The sequence below is a fragment of the Carassius auratus genome, unplaced genomic scaffold (genome assembly GCF_003368295.1).
Source record: "Carassius auratus strain Wakin unplaced genomic scaffold, ASM336829v1 scaf_tig00025658, whole genome shotgun sequence".
Classification (NCBI taxonomy): domain Eukaryota; kingdom Metazoa; phylum Chordata; class Actinopteri; order Cypriniformes; family Cyprinidae; genus Carassius; species Carassius auratus.
Window position 1 is genome coordinate 2143 of NW_020525444.1, and position 22335 is coordinate 24477.

A 22335-nucleotide genomic window follows, 5' to 3' on the forward strand; every position below is an offset into this window, starting at 1 on the left:
TTATAACACTGAGATTCTAGTTTTTGTTAATATTTTGAATTAGATTTTTATATTTTCAGCTTTCATGTTCATTTTTATTAATATTTTAGTAGTTTTGCTCTTCACTTTTATAAGTTTTGTTGTATTTCAGTGATTATAGAATTTTTTATTCATTTTAATTTCAGTTTTGTCTTATTTATTTTAGTAAATCAGTTTAAACTAAATTATAATATGAAATGATTTCAGTAAAGTTTGACTTCAACATGTTGCTAATCTACAGTACCTGTAATGGTGTGATTCTCTAGTAAGCATAAAACAGTATAAAGTGAAATATGTTTATAATGTCTGCCTAGGATTTTAATTAATTAATTAATTTACTGAGCTCTGTGCAATGCATTCTGGGACTGCACTCTCTGTGAACAATACATTTGATTCTGCCAAATTAAGTTGTCTTAAGAGGCAACTTAATTAAGTAGACTACCTTGATGACTATGACTAGGTTTTGGAACAGAGTAACAGTTCCTCTGTCAGCACAGTCAGGCCAACTGCTGCTCTGACCACTCCCATGCTTTTCATAAGCCTTATTCAACAGAATATAATGAAAACGTGTTGACATCTGATGAATGCATATGGTACAGTACTTCCCCTGTGCTTCTTTCATTCTACCATTGTCTTTTTCTCTCCCCGACACACTTTCTCTCATTTTGCCACCTTTGCACACACACACATACGCTGTTTTTTTCCATCTCCTCCATGGAGCACAACTGTACATTCGCATTCTGAGTAATTGGCCATTGAGGATGGACACTGGTGTGTGTGTGTGTGTGTGTCGTTTTATTTATAGTAGACCTCAATATAGGGCACCTGTTTAAGTGTACTACTTCACCTACTCATCTCAGCTGCTATAAGTGTACACTACCCAGATGTATCTTTAATTAGGGCAAAAATCACCATGTTCCACACAAGCACACCCTGAAGACGGTGAAGATCATTAAAGTCATCAAACATGAAGCCGTCAACTGTATTTCCTATTTTCATAATCTGTGCTTCCTAAATCATTCGTTTCTATTCACTTTTGAGGAGAGAGAGGAGAAACGTCTTTTCATTCATCTTTATGTACTGTTTTGCGATAATAACCTCAATCTGGAATGATCTACTGGCTCAGTGGACTATTGCTGTTTCCATCATCATTTTTATTAGCCGCATCCATTTTCCCTCCCTTTTCCGCTGTGTGAAATCTCTCACTTTGCAGTTGACTATTATTAGCAGGTCCTTTCGGGCTTTTAAATTGTTCTGCTCATTAATTTTAAGCAGATTAAGTGACATCACGGAATGCCTCACTTCTCACATTTTGTTGGGTGCGGTTGTTCACTATGGATAGTTTATCTGTAGTGAGGTAGAGGTGCTGGACTTCTTAAAATTAGAATTAGTTATTTTTTTCTTCTTCTTTATCTTCTTTTTAATGGCCCAACTAGGAAAGGAAGTGATAAAAACCTTTTATTGCTGTTTTTATTGCCTTTTCAACAAATTTAAAGTGGTATTATTTTAATGTCCCAATATGTATAAAACAGAAAATGGTAAAATCTCTAGGCTAATTTACTATATAGTATGACAAAAATGACAAAAACTTTTTTTTTTTTCAAATAATGTTGTGACATGTTTTAGGAGAGTACAAGGTTTAGTTCAGGTTGATTTAAAGACAATTGCATCCTGTATTACACCTGCACAAACATCTTTGAACTCTGACAGCTTTGTTCCACTGATCCTGTCTTGTCTTTTTGTGACAATTTGTGTCGTTACCAGGCCAACAAGCACATTCTCTGGCACACGCCTGTCAGTAGAGCTTGCACACGCGCTGGAAGAGTGAGTTTTAAACACCAATTATCTATGAGCTCAAAGTCAACTCAACAAGCTGCTCCCAGAATAGAGACGCTTGCACTTGGTACAGGTGTCTGTTATGAGTGAAAAAGATGTTACAATGCTTGAAATTAATATCCCTCAAACATTCTGAGTTTTTCTTTATTTGACGTGTAAGCTAAAACATTGAGGACGGGACTTTTATTCATATTTTACTGAGGTAGAAAAATTAAAGGGCGTCGTGACGTCAGCAAAAAAGAAAAGGTTTTTCAATGATGTTTTTATTTCTTCCTTTATATTTTGCAACAGCGCGAACCGAAGAATAGTTCAAATAGGCCTTTATTAAGAAAAATTAGTCATCCTTTTGATTTCAAGTAAACTTTACTTTGATGTACTCACTGCTAAGGAACTACGTAAAACAAAGTCTCAAGCGAGAAGACGTTTTAAATATATTTTAGTCCTGCGGCTGGTTTACGTAGTGAACAGTTAAAACTTTGTGAAATTAAATGCTTTCATTCCCCTTTGTAATCGCAGGGTGATTGACAAAACTTGAATGTTGACGCTATATCCTAACCTACGGTATTACGAAAAATAAAGTAACCTATTCGAATCGTATTTGCATGTCTATAGGGGTTATTTGTCTCGCTTTCAGGTGAATTTGCGCACTGTGTCGTTTGGAAAGGCAGCACGCGCTCAGACACATTCGCGCTGTGCATGGTGAGGGGTGGCCAGGCGCGCGAGAGAGCCAACCTTAAACAAACCACATCCGCGCCTCACAGCACACACAGTGAAGATGGAGCTTGTTGAACACTGTCATTGACGCGTGGAAAGATTAAAAAAAGATACAAAAAAAAAAATTAGATTAAGTGAGAAGGAAGAGTGACGAAAGAGGTCAAAACAGACCTGGAAAGATTTTAAAACGATGGCTTTTTAGTTTTACCACGGTGTTACTGAAAATGGGAGCTGATTTCTACTGTTCCTCAGAAAAGAGTTTGCTCTCCTCCTGTTAAAAATAACATCTTCATGGGATGTACGACTGGATATTCGGATTATAAACGGTTTTTATTCCCCATTTTGCTTTCAGGTAATGTTACTTTTGGTGTTTTGCAGGGACGTCAGTTGGAGTAAGCTAAACGTGTTGCGCGTGCTTGGAGCATTTAACGGTCATTTAATAACACGTCGTTTGTCATAGCAAGGAAACTCTTGCTGTTCGGATGCTTATTTGCAGTTCACAGTGTGGAAGTAAACGCACTTTTTTTCAACCTGGCTTAGATCTCTCTGTTTTTGCTTCACACAGAATGGCTCGCTTCGGAGACGACGTTCCCGGTCTGCTGGGAGCCGGGGATGGGGGTTCGGAGCGCAGTCGGAACCGGGATGCACCGGCGGTATCCACAGGTGGAGTTTCACCAGCCTTCAAAACAGACCAAAGCGCAACGAGCCCGAACCATGGCCCTGTACAACCCCATCCCGGTCCGACAGAACTGCTTCACCGTCAACAGATCGCTCTTCATCTTTGGAGAGGACAACATCGTTAGGAAGTATGCTAAGAAGATCATAGAATGGCCATATCCTTTTGTCTAAACGGTAAAACACGTCCTGCCCCCTAAAACACACACTAGATGTTGACAGCAACAAGTATTTTCAAAAGCGCATGCAACTCCTGTGTTCAGTTCTGCTGACCTGAAACTCAAAATTGTTTAATCATAATCAAACTTATTGGTTAAATATGTTAAAATCTCGAGATGAATTTTAGTTCACTTGCTTACATATGGCTCATGTAAAGAAACGTTAGGGTCATAGTACTCAAAAATTAATAAATAAACTGTGATAAACTATAGTAAAATAAGGCTTAAAGTAAAATCTCTCTCTCTCTCTCTCTCTCTCTCTCTCTCTCTCGGTCTATATATATATAGATAGATATATATAGACATTAGTATAGCATAAAAATAAGCTATATAGCATAAAAATTAGTATAGCATAAAAATAAGCTAAAAATAAGCTAAAAAGAATTTAGTAATTAAATCGTTTTTTTTTAAGACAATTATATAGTTTTTTATCAAATATTAAATGTCTAAGAATTTGAAGCATGTTTTAAAATTATGTTTTAAAAATAAAAATGTTTTTAAAGATTTATTTTTGAATAATCTCTTTCTCAGTGACCCACAACGTAGTGATTTGCATGTGCATGATCTGTTAAAAGGTTTGTGCGTGAGATTGTACTCATTGACCTGGTACTGACACAAAAGCAAAAACATTATGTATATTACTTGTAAATGTACTGAAAATTTCAAAACACTTTTTTGTTTTACACTACATAATTCATTGAACTGACTTGTTTTCAGGACCATGGACAGAGATCACATACATGAACATTTTTCACTATGTTTTCAAACATAGAAAATCAATAGCCTCAGGAGCAGGGTTTTACAATTCAGCGTTAAGAATATTTTTTAACATTACAGATTACAATCTGTGCTTAAGTGTCTTCTATTGATGATGAGGTTTATGTTTTGTTATGAGCTCTATTTGTAATTAAGGCTCCGTCAAGATGGTTCCTGATGATGAAAAGACATATAAACAATCATTGATGATTTTGTCAGAAGAGGGAGGAGAGATCTACAACATAATCCTCACAGGAGGTGTTTGGACGCTTGTCATTGAATACAGATTTCAAAGTGCAATAGTGTGATTAAAAAAAACACCTTCTCTTTGATGCAAATGAGATTAGTCAGTGACAGGAGATGATAAGTCCATCGACCATAGTTGTCACATGTGTGCACTACTGGAACAATTGTTGGGTTTTCATTTGCCCTTTTTTAATGTCACAGCAGACTGTCCAGACAAGACCGTGTGGCTTAGCGTTTACTTAAATTAGGCAGCACTCTGTGACTAAGGCCCAATCCCAATTCTACCCCTTAGCCCTTCCCCTTAGAAAAGAGAATCAAGACACGCCTACCCCTTCACGTGAACGTGCGAAACGGAGGGGTTGGGGTATCTCGATTCTCTTTTGGTTGGAGGGGTAAGTGTAAGGGTAAGGGCCAGACAGCCCTTCAAACTAAGATTTTTTGCAACCACACTTCAAACGAAGGGGTATGACTTATCTCGACAACATGGCTGCTACAGCGAACAAAAAGACACATAAATGTAAGCTTTTTTGGCATAAATAAAGATTTTAACGAAAAGTAAACATTTGTTTTATGTTACATTCAATTGTGAGTTCATATTAACGGTCATGTTACTCAAAGAAATGTTTGCAAAAAATCGCTGATATTTGCTGACGTCGTATCATTACAGACTGCATGATAGTGCCACAGCATATTTCTGATCAGGGCAATAACTGTCGTAGACTAATCCCCCCAATAATTAGAAATCGCTAACCATTTTCTCAAATATTGCCTATTCGAGAGAGAACGAGAGAGAGAGAGAGAGAGAGAGAGATAGAGAGAGATGGAAATTGCGTGTATTCGCAACTGTGCGTTTATCTTTTTAGAGTGAGTTTACTTAAAAACAGCGATGGGATCCTCTCGTTGCTGGAAAATATAATGTAGCGTAAAAGTCGTGGGGCAGCGTTGACAAGTTTATTTTCTCCTGGATGTGTGAGCTCCGCGATTTCTGATATGTGTGTGTGTCAGTAAGCAGCTCATTAACAGAACGATAATTAAAGGCTCTAATGCACACCAGCACACCAGTATATGTGTGTATTGTAAGAGTTAGATGATGAATGATGGCGTGTGACGTCATGGTAGTGGCGTCTTCTCCCCTACCCCTTGACACTCTGTTTTAAGGGACATGGGGAAGGGGTAAGCGGAGGGGTAGGGGAAGGGGAAGGGGTATAAAATAGAATTGGGATTGGGCCTAACTGTAAATGATCAGTAAAAGCCTTTCTGTAATCCAGTAAAAAAAAAGCTACAAAAAAAAGTGACAGTGACATGACATACAGCCAAGTATGGGGACCCATACTCGGAATTCATGTTCCACTTTTAACCCATCCAAAGTGCACACACACAGCAGTGAACACACACATACCATGAACACACACCCAGAGCAGTGGGCAGCCATTTATGCTGCGGCGCCTGGGGAGCAGTTGGGGGTTCAGTGCTTTGCTCAAGGGCACCTCAGTCGTGGTATTGAGGGTGGCAAGAGCTCTGTATATGCACTCCCAACACCTACAATTCCTGCCGGCCCAAGACTCGAACTCACAACCCTTGGATTGTGAGTCCGACTCTCTAACCATTAGGCCACAACTTCCCCTTAGTCACACAGTTTTCTGGTTTAAAGCAGTAGTGTTTGAGATTTAAGGTAATTTTAGGGAAAAGTAAGAGTGTTGTTTGATGAAAGCCGTTGCCAGGTGCAACACAGTATGTACTTATGTAGATATTACAATAATTCTATGGGACTTAAATAGTCTTTATTAGCACTTCAACAATTTAAGGCCTTATTAAATCAGAGCAAAAAGTCATGACATTTCAAAAACTGTAATATTTTTGTCCCAATTTTGTTTCCCAATACAAATATCCTAAAAACCCTTAAATGAAGATACATATACTTTAGATGAAAAATGAAAATAATAAGGCTTATTTTTTGACAAATGTATCAAAATTAAATGAGCTTATGCTTTAAAACATGATCAAATAATTGTCAATTGGGTATGTAACTTGTTCTTGGCTTAATCATAACTTCATTTTGATTGATTTAACATAAAACAAGACTCATTATCTTATGTAATTATAATAATTTTCTAAATTAAATGTATTTTAATTTTTGTAGTTTAATTTTTAAACACTTGTACTGGAAAATTTAAGAATCTTCAAACATTTTTCACTGGAAAACAAGAAAAAATACTAAGGAAGAGTATCAATTTTTGCAGTGTGATCACAAGGTACAATAAAAGTTATTCCCATATTATACCATTCATTCCCTTATGCTAAAACCTTCAATACCCATAATGCACTTTTGCACTTTTTGGTGCCACCCATCTGTTTATCCAATTGGCTTTGGGTGGGAATTAAAATATGCAGAACTTTGATCTCTAGTTTTAATAAAAGCCCTAGACCTGACAAAAGTTCTCTGGTTGACTTTTTGCATCATCAGGGAGACTTATGGTAAAAAATACATTTACTTTTTACATTTATGGATTTAGCAGACGCTTTTATCCAATGCGACTTACAGTGCGTCCAGGCTATACATATTTTTTTTTCCAGTATGTGTGTTCCCTGGAAATTTAACCCACGACCTTTTGTGCTGCTAACGCAATGCTCTACCACTGAGCCACAGTGACAAATAAATGGGGATATCTGAATGCATGTAACATAGAGAAAGAGTACACATTGTTCATTTACGAATACTACAGACTTAGTAGCAATACAAAACTGGTTGAAAATTGGTGGACCTACTCATGGTTATTTATTTTTTTATTTTTGAGTGACTTTTGATGTAAAATTTGAAATGAGAAAAGCAGCTATTTGCTCCCACATCTAAAAACAAATGTTAAAGTGCCAAATGGGTATGCATGCTAAAAAGAGAAACTTCTCAATATGCAGACGAGGGCTGTAAAGTGTGAACTATTCTGAGCCTTACACAGAAGTGTAATTACCAAAGAAGAAAGACTTTCAATAATGTGTCAGTGTATGTGTTTTGTTTTCAGCTGACTCCAATCCTGCCTTGTGTTGAATGTCATTCCTGTTGTTTTGAATGCCACTAAGGAGGGATAAAATTAGAGCGGGCACATGCTGCGATCATGTGACAAAAGGTTCGGTTGTTTATTGATGCCTGTTGTAAGACAGTAACATGCTTAATGTTAAAAGCTGTTCAGCAATCTAATGATGAAAGATGGAGAGCGATTGAGGCTGGTGATATCATGGAAATGTGCTTGTCTGCGCTGATTGATAAGTCTTTGTGCGTTCCCTCTTTCATTTGCGACATCGTGACTCAGAATGTGTGTGTGCCCCTGCATGGTAAATTCAATTATAGCATCTATCTGGCTCTCATGTACCTAATGACCCACTTGTGACATAATGCAAGTGTCAGTGTCTGCGATCACTTTAGGCAGATTTTAAGCATATGGTCACACATCTCTCGCTCTTAGACCGAGAGCTTCAGGGGACTGAAGAGACAGAGGCTCTGCTAATGGTGTGGTAATGACTTGGCATTGCCCCAAAATAAATGCAAGAGTCTGTTCCTCAGAGAAAGGAGCAAACTACATCCCTATGTGAGTGATTCTCAAGTGTATTACAAGAAAATATCGTGATTAAATATATGTTGTAGACTCATTATGTTTTGAAGTTGGAGTCATTAAAAGCCAATAGTAATACGTTGTGAGGAATTTAAGAGATTTGATCCAAAACCCAGCAAACTGCCTATAGAGGGAACACTTTAAAGCATCATAAGGTGGGGCACTGAGACAAAGAATGTTCTGAAAGCACGGCATCTTAATTATGCTACCTTTCAAGGTACATCGTTTTGAGAAAGAAACAAGAAATTCAAGGGTGAGAGAAATGTTGATTAACACGTCAGAAACATTGTTATTGCCCAACTCTATTGAGATAAGTTGTTAGTAATGTTTTTTTTTTTTTTTTGTGCGACATGAAGAGATATTGGCTACTGTATATAGGTTTTCTAAATCCCTCAGAATAGGGTGACCATACGGCCCATTTTTATGAAACATGTCCTTGCCAGGATTTCTATATCGCCTAAAATATCCAGGTTTTGGCTGTTTGCACTGCGCTATCTATAGAGACAGGAATAAAAAGGACTTAGCTTGTAAAAGTGTGTTGTAAATAGATATTTCACTTTTGAGTCATGTACACGTTTATCGACCCGCGGGCTTCCCGACGTTTTTTACAACTATTTTCCCCCAATATACAGCTACTCTTCGCTAACAAGATAATGTGTTTATTCAGAGGACGTGTGCAGGAAAAAGTGGAAAAGCCTCGAATGCTCGGTCAACATCAGCCATCTTGCAAAAAGACAACCACCTAGCACTTGCCCCTCCCACAAGAAGCGGATTTCACCTCGGACGCGGGTCAATTTTGCTTCAAACTCTTGCTTTCTCCGCACGTCCATTTCGCTCTAGATGCGCAAATGCATTAAAAAATGTTCAAGCGGCAAACTAGACACGGGTTTGGTGTGAATGCAACATTATAGAAGGTCACTAGGTTTTGGAAAATCTCTTCTGGCATATTTGTAAGCTTTAATTTTTGTTTGTAAATTTTTTTTTATTGTAACTGTCTCCTGTTCTGAATGTGTGACAGCACCATGCATTGATTTTCTTTTTCAAATACATAAAATGCAACATGTATTTTGAAATACAATGTAATGAACGTTATTGTGTAAATAAGTTCATATGTCTAACCCAAATACTGCATTTCTGTTACAAGCATCCTAAATGAATGGTACTTGTTATATCATGTTTCACTGTATGACAGCTGTGGCAGACCAGGACAAGTATTACCTCCTGGCATGTCTCATAATTATAATGCAGCCAAACAATATAGGGAACAGCTGTTGAATAAGACTTTTCTAGGTGCATTTCGATTTCAAACAAAGATATTGTGACCTTTGTGCAAGGGCAAAATAGCTCCCATGCTAGTCTGTCAAGTGTTTTTTGAATGTTTTTCTAGATGCTGATTACATCAGTCAAGATCTCATCGAGATACTAGTGTTTATGTTGTTATGGTTTTCACAAGGTTACACTGAAGCTATTACACGTACATTTACATTTAATCATTTAGCAGACGCTTTTATCCAAAGCGACTTACAAATGAGAACAATAGAAGCAGTCAGGTCAAAAAGAGAACAAAAACAGTATACAAGTGCCATGACAAGTCTCAGTTAGTCTAGTATAGAACACATAGCCAGGTTTTTACTTGGTGTTTGCTCCTCTGAGAGAGAAAAAAACATTATTTTTTGACAAAAATAAAGTTGAATCTCCATGAGTGAAACAAACTTTAAACAAGCCAATTTTGCTCCAATTTAGATGCATGCATGTAGCCCACACAGTGTTCATTCGTATGGAAGGAACAATCAGCATTTGCATGTGATAGTATTGGACGCTGCCCAATATTGCTAATCTTGTGTCTTTCTAATAATGAGCTTTCCTTTTTTAGATTTACTAATGTGATACATCATGGGATTTTATCAGCGCAGTAAGTTTTAATTGTAGACTCTTGAAATACATCTGAAATAATTGGCTTTTCAAAAGGATTATTGAAGCTTAAGCTTGTAAGGATTTGTGTTATATCATTAATACATTTATAATAGATTTTTAATTAATTAATTAATTTAGCAACCAGTGTGTCTTAAACCAGGTGCGACACAGCAAGTTTCCATCAACAAGTGATTTGTCTGTTCACACCAAAAGCAAATATTAAAGATTAGACGTTAACAACCAGTCAGAAGATTTTTAGTGTTTTATGCACAGTTATGAGGAGATTTTGGACCAATGAAATAAAATTGATTGGTGTGGCACATCAAGAATAAAAACAAATACCAAAATGTTCTGTTGCCATATGGATTATAATTAGGGAAAAATAGATTTTTTATTAGAATTTTTACATTTAATAAATTAAATTGAATTGTATTTATCTGTTGTAAATGAATTCAAAATAGATAGCAAACTTGTGAAAAAAGACACACCTCTCTTTATATGCACACAAACATGCACACACATAGCCTGTGGCATAACCAAAGGTCACAACGGTTTGCAAAACAGCATGTTCACGAGCTCTGTGTGGTCCAGCATCGACAACCTGTGTGTGAGAGCGGTAATTTAGGAAGGCTTTGTTTGAAGTGCCGCTCGACATGTGATTTGAGCTCAAGCTGATGGAGTGCTGGGAGGAGGGACAGAGATGTGTCTGGAGAGAAATGCAGTCATTTGGTGAATTGGAAAACTTACCGATGTAGTCATTGGGGAAGAACATGTGTGTTAGGCTTTGGGTGTATAGGCAGTGAATGTCGCGGAGGGGTGGAAGCACGTGTTGTTGCCTTTGTTAGTGACGCACATGGGAAGGAGATCATCAGGTGATATAATTATTTGGCATCTCAATTCCTGAAGTGGGCCGGTTTGGTCAGGTAGTCAGTTGGACAGGAGGTTGGTTGTGGTGGGTCGATGGTATCTGCGGGAAGGACAGGGGCTTAATGAAGCGAGTGGGGGTTTGCTGCTTGGCCGGTGGGGAAGCCGCAGCTGTTCGCCCCTCTGATCCCCTCTGTGTGGCTGAGGGAGGAAGTACCCCACCGTGCCCATGCTTACTCAATAATTGATCCTGTCAATCGGCCCTAGGCCTCCCTCCAGTGAACAGGAGAGGGAGAAACAGAGGATGCGGTGGGAGGTGTAACGGATCTCTTCATTTGCCTTAATCAGGTTCAGAAATTCACCTGATGAATGAGAGTTCTAAATTCAAACAAAAAATGAATCCTGTTTATCGTGCCTGGTCTTATTATTCTAAAGTAATAAGTTTGCATTTTGCTTATTATTATTAGATAAAGAAAGTCTGTGAAATGTTTCTTGAGCACCAAATCAACATATTAGAATGATTTCTGAAGGATCATGTGACATTGAAGCTCAGAGGGCCAATGAGTTCACTGTGGGCTTCTCAGAATGATGACGTAGAAATAGAAACTATAAACTATTTTTCCACGCATTTATTCTCTGTATATCTCCTAATCACTCTTTCTCTCTCTCGTTCTCCAAGCTTTCATTGGATTAAAATGCAATTCATTCTTGTTGCTCATTGAAACTGTATCACATTCCATTGCCGCTACTTGCACTGCTATTTTGAAATATATTCCAGCAAAAAGTAGAAGTAGACTGAGAGAGCTTGGAAAAGAGAATTTGCTGATAAAGTCGCTGAAGGTAATGGCGATACCTGTGATCCTGTGGCTGGACTATTCAATATTGCCCGATTTCCTGAACTTATTTAGAAACGGTTTTGAAGAAATATTGAGTATCGTGTGTCATGGTGGGTACAATGAAAGGATGTTTGTGTAGTCAGTATTGATTGCACGAATGCATTCAGCTGTATGTAGAGAACACTGATGGCTCAGAGACCATATTAACTCTGAGTACTGACTTATGGCAGACAGGAGAGAGCCTGTTGCCACGGATACCGTTCTCTCTCTCTCTCTCTCTCTCTATCTCCCCCACTGTCTCTCTATTGCTCTTTCTCAGATTGCAATGGCTGTAGTCTCTTTTTCTCTCTATGTTCCTCTCACTCTCTTTTGCTCCTTACAAAAGCTAAGATTATGTATCCACCTATTAAGTTACCAGCAACACATTTTTTAAAGAAATACTGTGATAAATGGCAACATTATAGCCAAAAAGAAAGGCACACAAGAGAGAGAGACTTTCTCAGAGGTCTGCCTGTTCTATTTGTACTGAACTTCTTCTATATTAAGCAGATTTAGGCTCTTTTATTCACTGTTTTTTTTCCATCCCCACACACACTGGCAGATATTGCCAGCTGCCAACATAGCAAAATATAACATTTCTGTGCACATGCAAATCAGAGGCTGACTGTGAACTCACAACCAACAGGGGTCCTGAAAACACCTTGTGAACTGTTGCTCTCTTTCATTTGACAGGACAAGGCATTGGTCTTCATGCACTTGTTGGCTGTGTGTGTGTGTGTGTGTGAGGGAGGGAGAAAGACAGCAGATCTTTTACACATGGACCCTGAAACATGCTCTAGGTGTCCCTCCAACATGAAAAACCTGGAATTATTAGGAAGTACTTTTAATATTTTGGAAGTTTCTATAGTGACTATAGGTTTTTTTTATTTTTAAATGACAATCCATAGTTTGTCAGATTTGTGAGTGAATCATTATCTCAAGTCGTTTCTTTTTAATTCAAACAGGTTCACAAATCAAATAGGCTGTTTTATTAATGTACTATTAGGACTGAGGAACTAGGATTTTAATAATTCAATTGTGTTTTTTTATGGTCAAATATAAGTAATGACAAATGAAAAGTTGTTATATGCTAGTATGTTATATAGTATGTGCTGTTTAACTTTTCACAGTGAGCACAGTAACAGGGTGTGATCTTGTGTTATTATGTATTCCAATGGCTAAACATCAGTTTCACAATCTGTCTCAAGTACTCTTCCTTAACATTCGTCCTCAACTCCGTTTGAATATATGATCCTGGCCACCATTATTGCCAACTGCATCGTCCTGGCCTTGGAGCAGCACCTGCCTGGAGACGATAAGACACCCATGTCAAAGAGACTTGTGAGAAAACGCCTACAGTCTTAAATATACATATATAAGCTACACATGAAGCATTGCTATCATTGTCTCCTCTTTCAGCTAATTTTAATCTCAAGTTTTTCATTTTTCATTTATCCAAATCATTTGTTAAAAATGAATCAATTTGCCCTAGTTATCTACTTATTTGCATTTCTAGCAGCTTGTGTGATGAGACAACCTACTATTCTGGATCATGGTCTAGAGACCACAGTTATTCTTTAAATGTAGTACGGCCCTCAAATATAGTGTGCAAAATAAGTTTCTTGTGCACTTCCTCATATTATTTGTTCTTGACAACTTTATTCAGATTGTAGTTTCCCCCACTGAATCACTCGCCTATTCAAAGAGTGTTTCATTACTATTTTACTTCTGCTCTGCAACATAATTCTGAGGAGTGCTTGTTTAAACAGATGCAAGTAGTGCATTTTTAACTCACTTTTAACTCAGTAAGTAAAAACTAAATTAAGGATTAATAATGATTAAATCTTAATAATTATATTGTTGAATCGAAACATTCAAAATCTGATGAGCACCCTACCTAGATGGCATTTTTAGGTCAAGTTTAAATTATAGCCCCCCCCCCCCTTTTTTTTTATAGGTAGCTTCTGTTGTCTTACACCCAATCCATTCTCTGTTTTTCAGGAAAAAACAGAGCCCTACTTTATAGGAATGTTTTGCTTTGAAGCTGGAATAAAAATCATCGCTTTGGGATTTGTATTCCACAAGGGCTCGTACCTGAGAAACGGCTGGAACGTCATGGACTTCATTGTTGTCCTAAGTGGGTGAGTAACAAGTGCTACTATCTTCTGAATGACGCTGGGTTTGCTGATTTTAAACCTTCACTGGTTATGAATTTCAGTGCATGGTTTTATTCCACCTTTGCTTGCAGATCAGAGTTAGTCAGCTGAATCTTTCGATAAGTTTCCTTGCACTGTTGAAAAGGAGAGTGCTTCTTTGTGGGCGATATTCTGCTTTGGCAAGATGTTGCACAACACACGGTTGTGGATTTTACTGAAATTTACTGGACTTTTGCCTCATTTTACCTCATTAAACTCTGCTTGATTGAATCATCTGGGGAGAGTGTTAACTTTCAGGCCAGACTGAGTGGAAAAATGAACAGCACCTTGAAAACACTATATCACCAAGAACAGATATGCTTTAGCGCTGTCAAAACAAAAGTGTCAAGAAGTGCTCTCCTCAAGGGAAAGGCTGCTGCAGCTTTCATTTGCAGAGTAAACCACAATTTAGAAGGCTGGGTCAGTGGCCATTTTACTCAAAATGCTCAGTGCCGTAATGTTTTTCATCTGTTTTTTTAAGAGAGGGCAGCTATCTAAAAGAGAAAGAATGAAGAGAAAGAAAGAAAAAAGCAGACACACACATACACAGTGCAATGTAATGATACATATTAAATATTAATTGCTGTCATAGTGTTAAAGTACAAAGGGAGATGGGCTTCTTAGAGAATTTTACATGATTCCAGCTCACTTTCATTATTGATGAGCCCTGGAACTTTGTCTGGATTAAGAGAGAAAAAAAAATGCGAGAAAGACTTTAACCTCTTAACCCCAATTTCTCATGGGCCTGTACAGTGTTTACTGAAACCTGGCACGCACACACAGCATTAACAACACACACAAAACACCCTTATATACAGGGGTTTCTCAATAAATTAAAATGTTGTGGAAAGTTCATTTATTTCAGTAATTCAACTCAAATTGTGAAACGCGTATATTAAATCAATTCAATTCATTAGTGTGTGCATTGAATATATTTAATACACGAGTTTAACAATTTGAGTTGAATTACTGTCCATGACATTCTAATTTACTGAGATGCACCTGTACACTTCTGTGCATGTAAGTCAGGACAAAGTTGGTTCTACAAATATTCATCTGCAGCATGATATAATCATTCTACAGACATCACAGTAGCAGCACTGAGGTCTTGTAATCATAAGGTTAAGAGAGGTTGAAGTGTAATTAAATTTGATGACTGAGAGTCTGAAAACCCTTTAACGTGACTCATATCAAGAAATTTCCTCAGCATGTTTCCTACATAATTCAGTTTCTGTTTGGCCCCCCAGTTCCAAATTGGTCATCTGTGCCTACACTACTGTAAATTTACTACTGATTTTTTTTTCTTATGGTCACCAAGGCTCCATTTATTTTATTACAAATATTGGTAATATTGTAGAGTAATATCACTATTTAAAAGTTTTGAATATAAAAATGTTGTATATGTTTAAATTGGGTTTATTCCTGTAATAGTAAAGCTGAAAAGCAGGAACCTTTTTTGCTGCTTACTCTTTTATAGAAAATGTATATATATTATATTTTTTCAGGGTTCTTTGATGAATAGAAAGTTTTTATATAAGAATTTATTTAATTTCTTTTTTAAATGTCAAATACTTAACTATCACTTTTGATCAATGTAATGCATTGTTCCTCAATAAAAGTATTACATTAAAATTCTTACTGATGATCACAACTGATAATTTTTTCATTCATTCATTAGACTGATTCTAACCAATAAGATCTGTTTTTCAGATTCGTTCTCTAAACAAAATTCATTTGTTCATTAACTGGGCTGTATGGTCATACAGCATGTTTTTTTCTGTTTGCAGCTAGTGTAGACAATGCAGTAGAAAGACATTTTGTATATTTAAAGTCTTGTGTTAATTTTTTCTCATCACATTTTGACTACAAGCTAAAATGAGATTAAAGTAGCAGCACTGCTGAATGGTGGTAAAACATGTAAAAAGTGATTGTACTATTTATGAATTTCTATAGAATATCTGTTGTGTATATGATGATGATTCATTTCTTATGCCTTTGTCATTGTGTTGTACGTATTGTTACTGTATTTGCACAGGATTTGTGTGCTGCAAGTACCCACATAATGATATTCCTGGTTATCTGGTAACCTTTGGTTGATGAGATGAGAGTTGAAATTGATTGAACTTTGAGTGTCATGTTACCACACTTGACCTGTGTGCAAGGTGTTGCCCTTTGATTTTTTAGATTATATAATTTTTCTGATGGAACAAAGGTGTAAAGTCTGTAGTATTTTGCATATGTGTAGACTAAATATAGGCAGTCAGATCTGCACAAGTTTTCTCTGTTCCTTTTACTTGCACATATCTTGTCTATGTTCCTCCGTCTAGATGAAATGGCGAGGCAGTATTTCATCAAAGCCTTGCACCCTCATTAGGAGTTGAGTGAAGATTATAAGATCTGGTGGTATCAGATGAGTCATAGTAGCTCATTAGATTTTAATGAAGTCATGTGCACAGAGAACAAGGAGAAAGAACAGAAAATGAATGATAGAGAGAGAGAGAGAGAGGGTGGAAAGCTCATCAAATATATGACATCATTGTTACTACATAAAAACTGAATTGAAAATTGATGGTAATTGCAGTTATTATTTTCTATTTAATAATTTTAAGTCATTATTAAATAAACTGTTGTACAAGCTTGGCAACAGTGGCATGCCAAGTAATTGACTACAAATGCCTTTTATCTTACTGAATGCATTGTTTCAGGACATTATTTATTAGTTGAAAACATAAAGCAAAAAGAAAAGCATTTCGGTTATGAAGGCAAACTTCATTTTTATTTGAAATAATGTGGACTAATAATTCATCCACCATAAGACCAGGAATCTATTGTTTTTAGGTTTTTTAAGCACATACTGCCTAGTTCATCCAAGTACTCAGCATTGCATTGAAGCATTTGTTGACACTAAATTAATGTGTACTTGTGTTCTTTCCAGTGTCGCTGCATTCACAGTTATCAGTGCATGCGGGCGTGTTTTTGTGCTAGTTATCATTCCTCTGCTCTTGACTGTGTCTTAGCAGCATTGTGTACAGGAAGTACAGATTAGCGCAGTATGGTGGCATGGTGCAGAAGTCTGATTGTATAGTCGCTGTGAGTAGGTGGATAAATGGGTTGCCAGTCCTTCCTTAAAGCCTATTATCGGCTGGCTCAGGACTCCAGTCATTTAAATGCAAATGGTGTCTTGGCAATCTAAGGTCTGGTTGCAAGTCAACATCCAGCACCCAGTATCTTGGGGAATGAGAGGACCTCATCCCTAATGGCGTTAATAAGCACTGATGTCTACTAGTCACCCGCCCCCTCTTTAAGCTGTGGGCATGTGGCATGGTGTACTCCCCTCGCACGCTCTATCTGTGTCTCTCCGGCACTGCCAAACATGTAGAGCTCTCTCAGAGAATCTGATAAGCATCCTTCAAATCCACCAGCATTGGTCTGTGCTGCCAATTTAATGAAAACGTGCATGCGTGACAGTAGACATGATTTCTTTGGATGTGGAAAATGATGAATTCCTCTAGTGCACAAGCAAACAGCAGTACTAACAACAGTAATTTTTACTTATATTTTCAGAACATATTCTGTTCACGTGTTCAAGTGTTGATATTGGATGTATTGTTTTCCCCATTAAATTAGTTTTTAGGGAGTCATTACTTTTAAGAAGTGGGAATTTGTAGGCTTATTTTTTTTTTTTTAAGTAATTAAGTAATCTAAAATGTTCCAAATTTGCAACTGAGCTTTTAAGGAAGCAAAAAGTGCATAGTTAGAGAATTTATTTTTGGATATTTGGAAAGAACAGTTATTCGGAGTAGTTTACCCTACAGTGATTTGCTGAATGAGCTCTTTTATGTGAATAACATACAAAAAGTTTTGTTTACCAAGAATCACTGTCCAAGATATCAACCAGAGAAATTAAATGTATTTTGACTAAGTTTTGTAAAAATATAACTGGGTCAAACACTTCAGACAGTAGTAGGCAGTAACCATGTTGTGTGAATTTGGCTTGCTGGAAGATTTACATTTTTAAATAATTCCCTGCCAGACTTGCTGCTTGGTGCTGTTATATGCCATTTTAACTCAAATAGTCAAGGCTTGGCTGTTAGCATGGCCCTGTTAGCTCCTACTGGCCACATACTATAGTACACCAACTGGTTCACTATTGACTGCTAAAAAAATTTGGTTTGTATTTTGAACTGCAGAATCTTGCAAATTGTTATGAAATAACTGTAAACCTCCCCTGTTATGTAAATTAGCTTTATTCATCGCCTAGTCACAAAAGAAACTCTCGGTTGTTGTTTGTTTTTTTTTTACTGAAATTTAGCAGATACGTGTAGACTCATGATTAGATAATTAGCATGCTTTTCTGGATTTCATCAAAATTCCCACTGTCATTGTACTGTTGACCCTCGTGTTCAACATTCATATGCTACCTGTTCTATAATTAGATTAGAAAAGCAAAATCCACAGTGTCGGAAAAACACCACTAGCTCCCAATTTAATGCTAGGTTATCATGCTTGAGACAGGTAACAAATGTAAACACACATCCTAATGAGATTGTGTGCCTGGCCTGCTTCACATAAGCCCAGCGGTAGCCTAATTCTCATAAACAGCTGTTGATTAATTGATTAATAAGTTTAAATCTATGCTCCCCATCTCCCTGCAGTTGTTTGCTGTAAAGAAACTGTGGTGTGAGCCTACAATAATTTCTACTTTTGGCGAGCAGGCAGAAGCATATAGGATCTCTCCCTCCTGACAGGAGTTGAGTTCGTTTGCCGGGAGCCTGTCGCACCACGGAAGGTGTCCACCCTCTGACAGGACAGACAGCTGTCATCCGTGCAAGGCCTCAATTGATCTAGCAGGGCTTTACACCCACGCTATTTTTAAGAAGCGCTAGGCTCGAAGGGACTGTGCAGTAATAGTGGGAGCTGTGTGACGTTAGAGCAGGGAAAAAGGGTTAGCCTTAGTTTTATCACAGCTCATCTGTCACAGGCTTACTGGAAGAAACCCTGCTGATATATCCATAATGAGGAGCATATAGAAGACAACATCAACTGGGCTAGTAGACAACACTAGTTTGCAGAGAGAAATATAGTTTGCATGCTTTTTCCCATATTTCTGCGACACACTGAAAGTATGTACTTCACTGGTGATGGGAAGGTACACACTTTTGAATATGTAGTGGCAGTGTTACCATGCTATTTTTAATGCATTAGGATTTAGGATGCATTAATCCAATTCTTGCATTTACAAGACCACTTATGAAAACATGCATGTAAGATAGGCTTGTGTGTTTGATGTGCACATGTTTTGTGTGTTAATTATAGTGCCTGTCTGCTAGCAGCTCCTTTACTAAGCCACATGACTAGCACAATACAGCTTCTTCTGGATAATGCGTTCACACACTCTATCATTACCTCAGCTGCTGATGTAAGAACAGCAAGCTCGAGTCTTGACTATGAGACGCAGATGCTCCAATGAACAGGAACAGTGTGAAACTCCATGTCACCCCGAACCCTGAACTGTTGTTACTTTAAAAATAATTTTTATTTCCATGTTATCAAACAGCAGTATTACCAAACACTTTTGTACAATTTTGCATTGTTTACTACAGTTTTAGAACAATTTAATTTTGTTAATGACATTTATATTTTCATTCCATTTCTGACTTTGGAGTGTGAAATAGATTGACATTAGATTTCTGCTTAATCACATTGCTGAAATGAAAATGTGAAATATATTGCAGTTAAGGCTGTGCAAAAAATCAATGATTTTCATGCGCATTTCGTCAGAGCCGTAGTTCACTGACAAGCTACACAAAATCATGTTCAAAATCGCAGGAGATTCATTGCAGATTATGAACGCGATTTTGTGCAGCTTGTCAGTGAACTATGGCTCTGTAAATGCCACTCCATCTGAAAGCACGCTGGCGATTTACAACTAATCACAGGAGGGGCTGAAAAGCACAATTGATTTTTTGCACAGAACCTAATTGCAGTTGTATGTTTGGTCTTGCAATTGCAATCAGAGAGTGACCACTCTTAACTTCTTTTATACAGCTGCTTTTTATAACCAAACTCTTTGCCAGATATATGCATTGCTCTAAAAATACTCTCTACTGCATGTCTTGTCTCAATAATTTTGACACAACTGTTGTATAGATAGTTGATCTTTAAAGACTGCAGGCATCCAGTTGTCATTCAAATGCTCTGAACCAATCAGCTGTCAGCTTGATTGATGTATATGGACAAGGTGGTGGTCTGAGCAAAAGACCTCACGCCCTGCGGCTTTCTTTTGATGTATTGGTAATGTTCCATATGGTGCTCCAGGATCCTACAGTATGTTGATATCAGAGAGGAATCTAAAATATAACTATCAAATAAAAATGAAGAAAATAACAATAATCTATCTAACTACAAGCAACAGCGCAAATAAATGTAATAGAGTAAAGATACAAATAAAAGAAACTGATTTCAGTTTTTTTAGGTAGGTCTAGCATTAGTTTTTAGGTAATCAAATGTAAAACAGCATTGCATATTTGACTGTATAAATTCAATATTAACTTTTATTAAAGTTACAGAAGCTATTCAATCAAGAGCAGTGAGTAATTTCTTTGTTGAATATTAACAAAGTGCTGTCACTTTAAGAGAACACAATGATCCAGTATGTCTATTGTCTGCTATAGGATATTTACCAAGACAGGCATTTTGACATGATTTTTGTGTTAATTTGTCCATTCAGAGAGAGCTTTATATTTGTGCACGTTCTGAGATGCAGGTTTGCGTGCTTATATACTATTCTCACTGAATGATCTGATCAGCATTAAAGGGGTTACAAAAAAGGCAGATTCATTCATTCACAAAACACATCTGTGTTTAGCTCGGAGACGTGCAACAGTTCTTTCGCTTTGCTTAGATTTTTTTCCCCCAAATTCCATTATATAATATAGATACTGATCTATATCACTGTAAAACTGAACAGTAAAATGTATTAAATGAAATTAGATAATTTCACTCAAAATAAAGTGAATTGGACTTAATTAAAATAAGTTCTGTAAACCTAAAATGTTGTTGTAGTAAGGTGAGCTTAAAATGATTGCGTTTTCTAGTTCCCAGTTGGGGTGGGCGATATAGCCTCAAAATTATATCACAATATTTCAAGAATATTTGCGATAACAATATTTATGATAACATAGTAAAAAAACACAAAAACAGAACTATGTTTTACTGGTGATTGCAGTTGGCAGGCATTAGCAATTATTAGTGCAAAATGAAAGGCATTTTCAGTCATTTTCCAATGAGCTACTCTCATCGATTACAGACTACCTAATTTGAATTGTAAATCTATTGTCATAAAGTGGCAGCAGCAGCTGTGTGTTCAACTTGAAGCAGACCGATCTGTGTACAGGGCCATAGGTGGAGTTTGCGGGGCTCCGGTGCAGGTTTGACTGGTGGGCCCTGTTTGAAATTGTGCAAATAGTACAGATAGACAAATATAAATTTTAAGTTTGTAACTGTGTCCAGGGACAGCATGTAAATAGCATTGCATTGTCTTTACTGTATAAATTAAAAATAGATTAATTCTTGTTACAACTACAAAGTAATTCAGTAAAGAGCAGTGAGTGGTTTTCTCCCATTTCATTTCTTGAATTAACATTAAGGACACTGACTGCAGCTAGTAAATTAGGTGCAGTCACTATAATACATACAATAAGATACAAATAACATTTCTTTCGCAAATTTCTACTTTTACTTAAGACATAACCGAATATTTTTTCGAGGATACTTTCGAGGTGAAAATTTTCAAAACTCAACTGGGGTGTAGACAAGGCTCTCTGCATGCACACTGTATGCATCGAACAGCGCACAGGTGCTGAATTAATCTTTTCATGTCTTTTTGTGCTTATATATGTAAACTGGCGAGGTGTATTTGTTCGTTCAGGCACAGGAGGAAGCGAAGAAGAGCTCAGTTTGGTGTATGCTTGGCTTTCCGTGTCTGCACCGAACTCAGCGTGCAAGCTCTCAGTTGTGTTTTCTGCATCTTCTGTTTGTATGCTTAAAACTGTTTAAAATGTTTAAATTGGCATGGTTTAAAACACAATTGCAATAGATACATTTAAAAAAAAGTGGTGTGTGGGGTGGGGGTGGGGCATAGGTGGTGTTGGCACAGTGGTTAACCAAAAAAAAAAAAATGGCACATCATGCCGAAAAGGTTGCCGACCCTGGTGTATGGCAACATGTTGAACCAATATTCTCTTGAGGCCTTTTAAAAGCAGACTGAGATCAGTGTGTTGCAGCACACCATTTGGGAATCTATTCATTTCAGTGAATCAGTTCATTTGGACAGTTGGACCTGTCAATGAATCAGAAAAAATGTCCCCAAAGTCCATGAGTAATATTTAACACTATTTCATTGTTCAGATTTTATATA

The 22335-nt window shown here is 37.1% G+C and overlaps 1 pseudogene; it reads left to right on the plus strand.

Moving 5' to 3' along the window:
• The first annotated feature begins 2792 nt into the window (after positions 1 to 2792).
• Positions 2793 to 13862, plus strand: LOC113078406 (voltage-dependent R-type calcium channel subunit alpha-1E-like; annotated as a pseudogene).
• The last annotated feature ends 8473 nt before the right edge of the window (positions 13863 to 22335 follow it).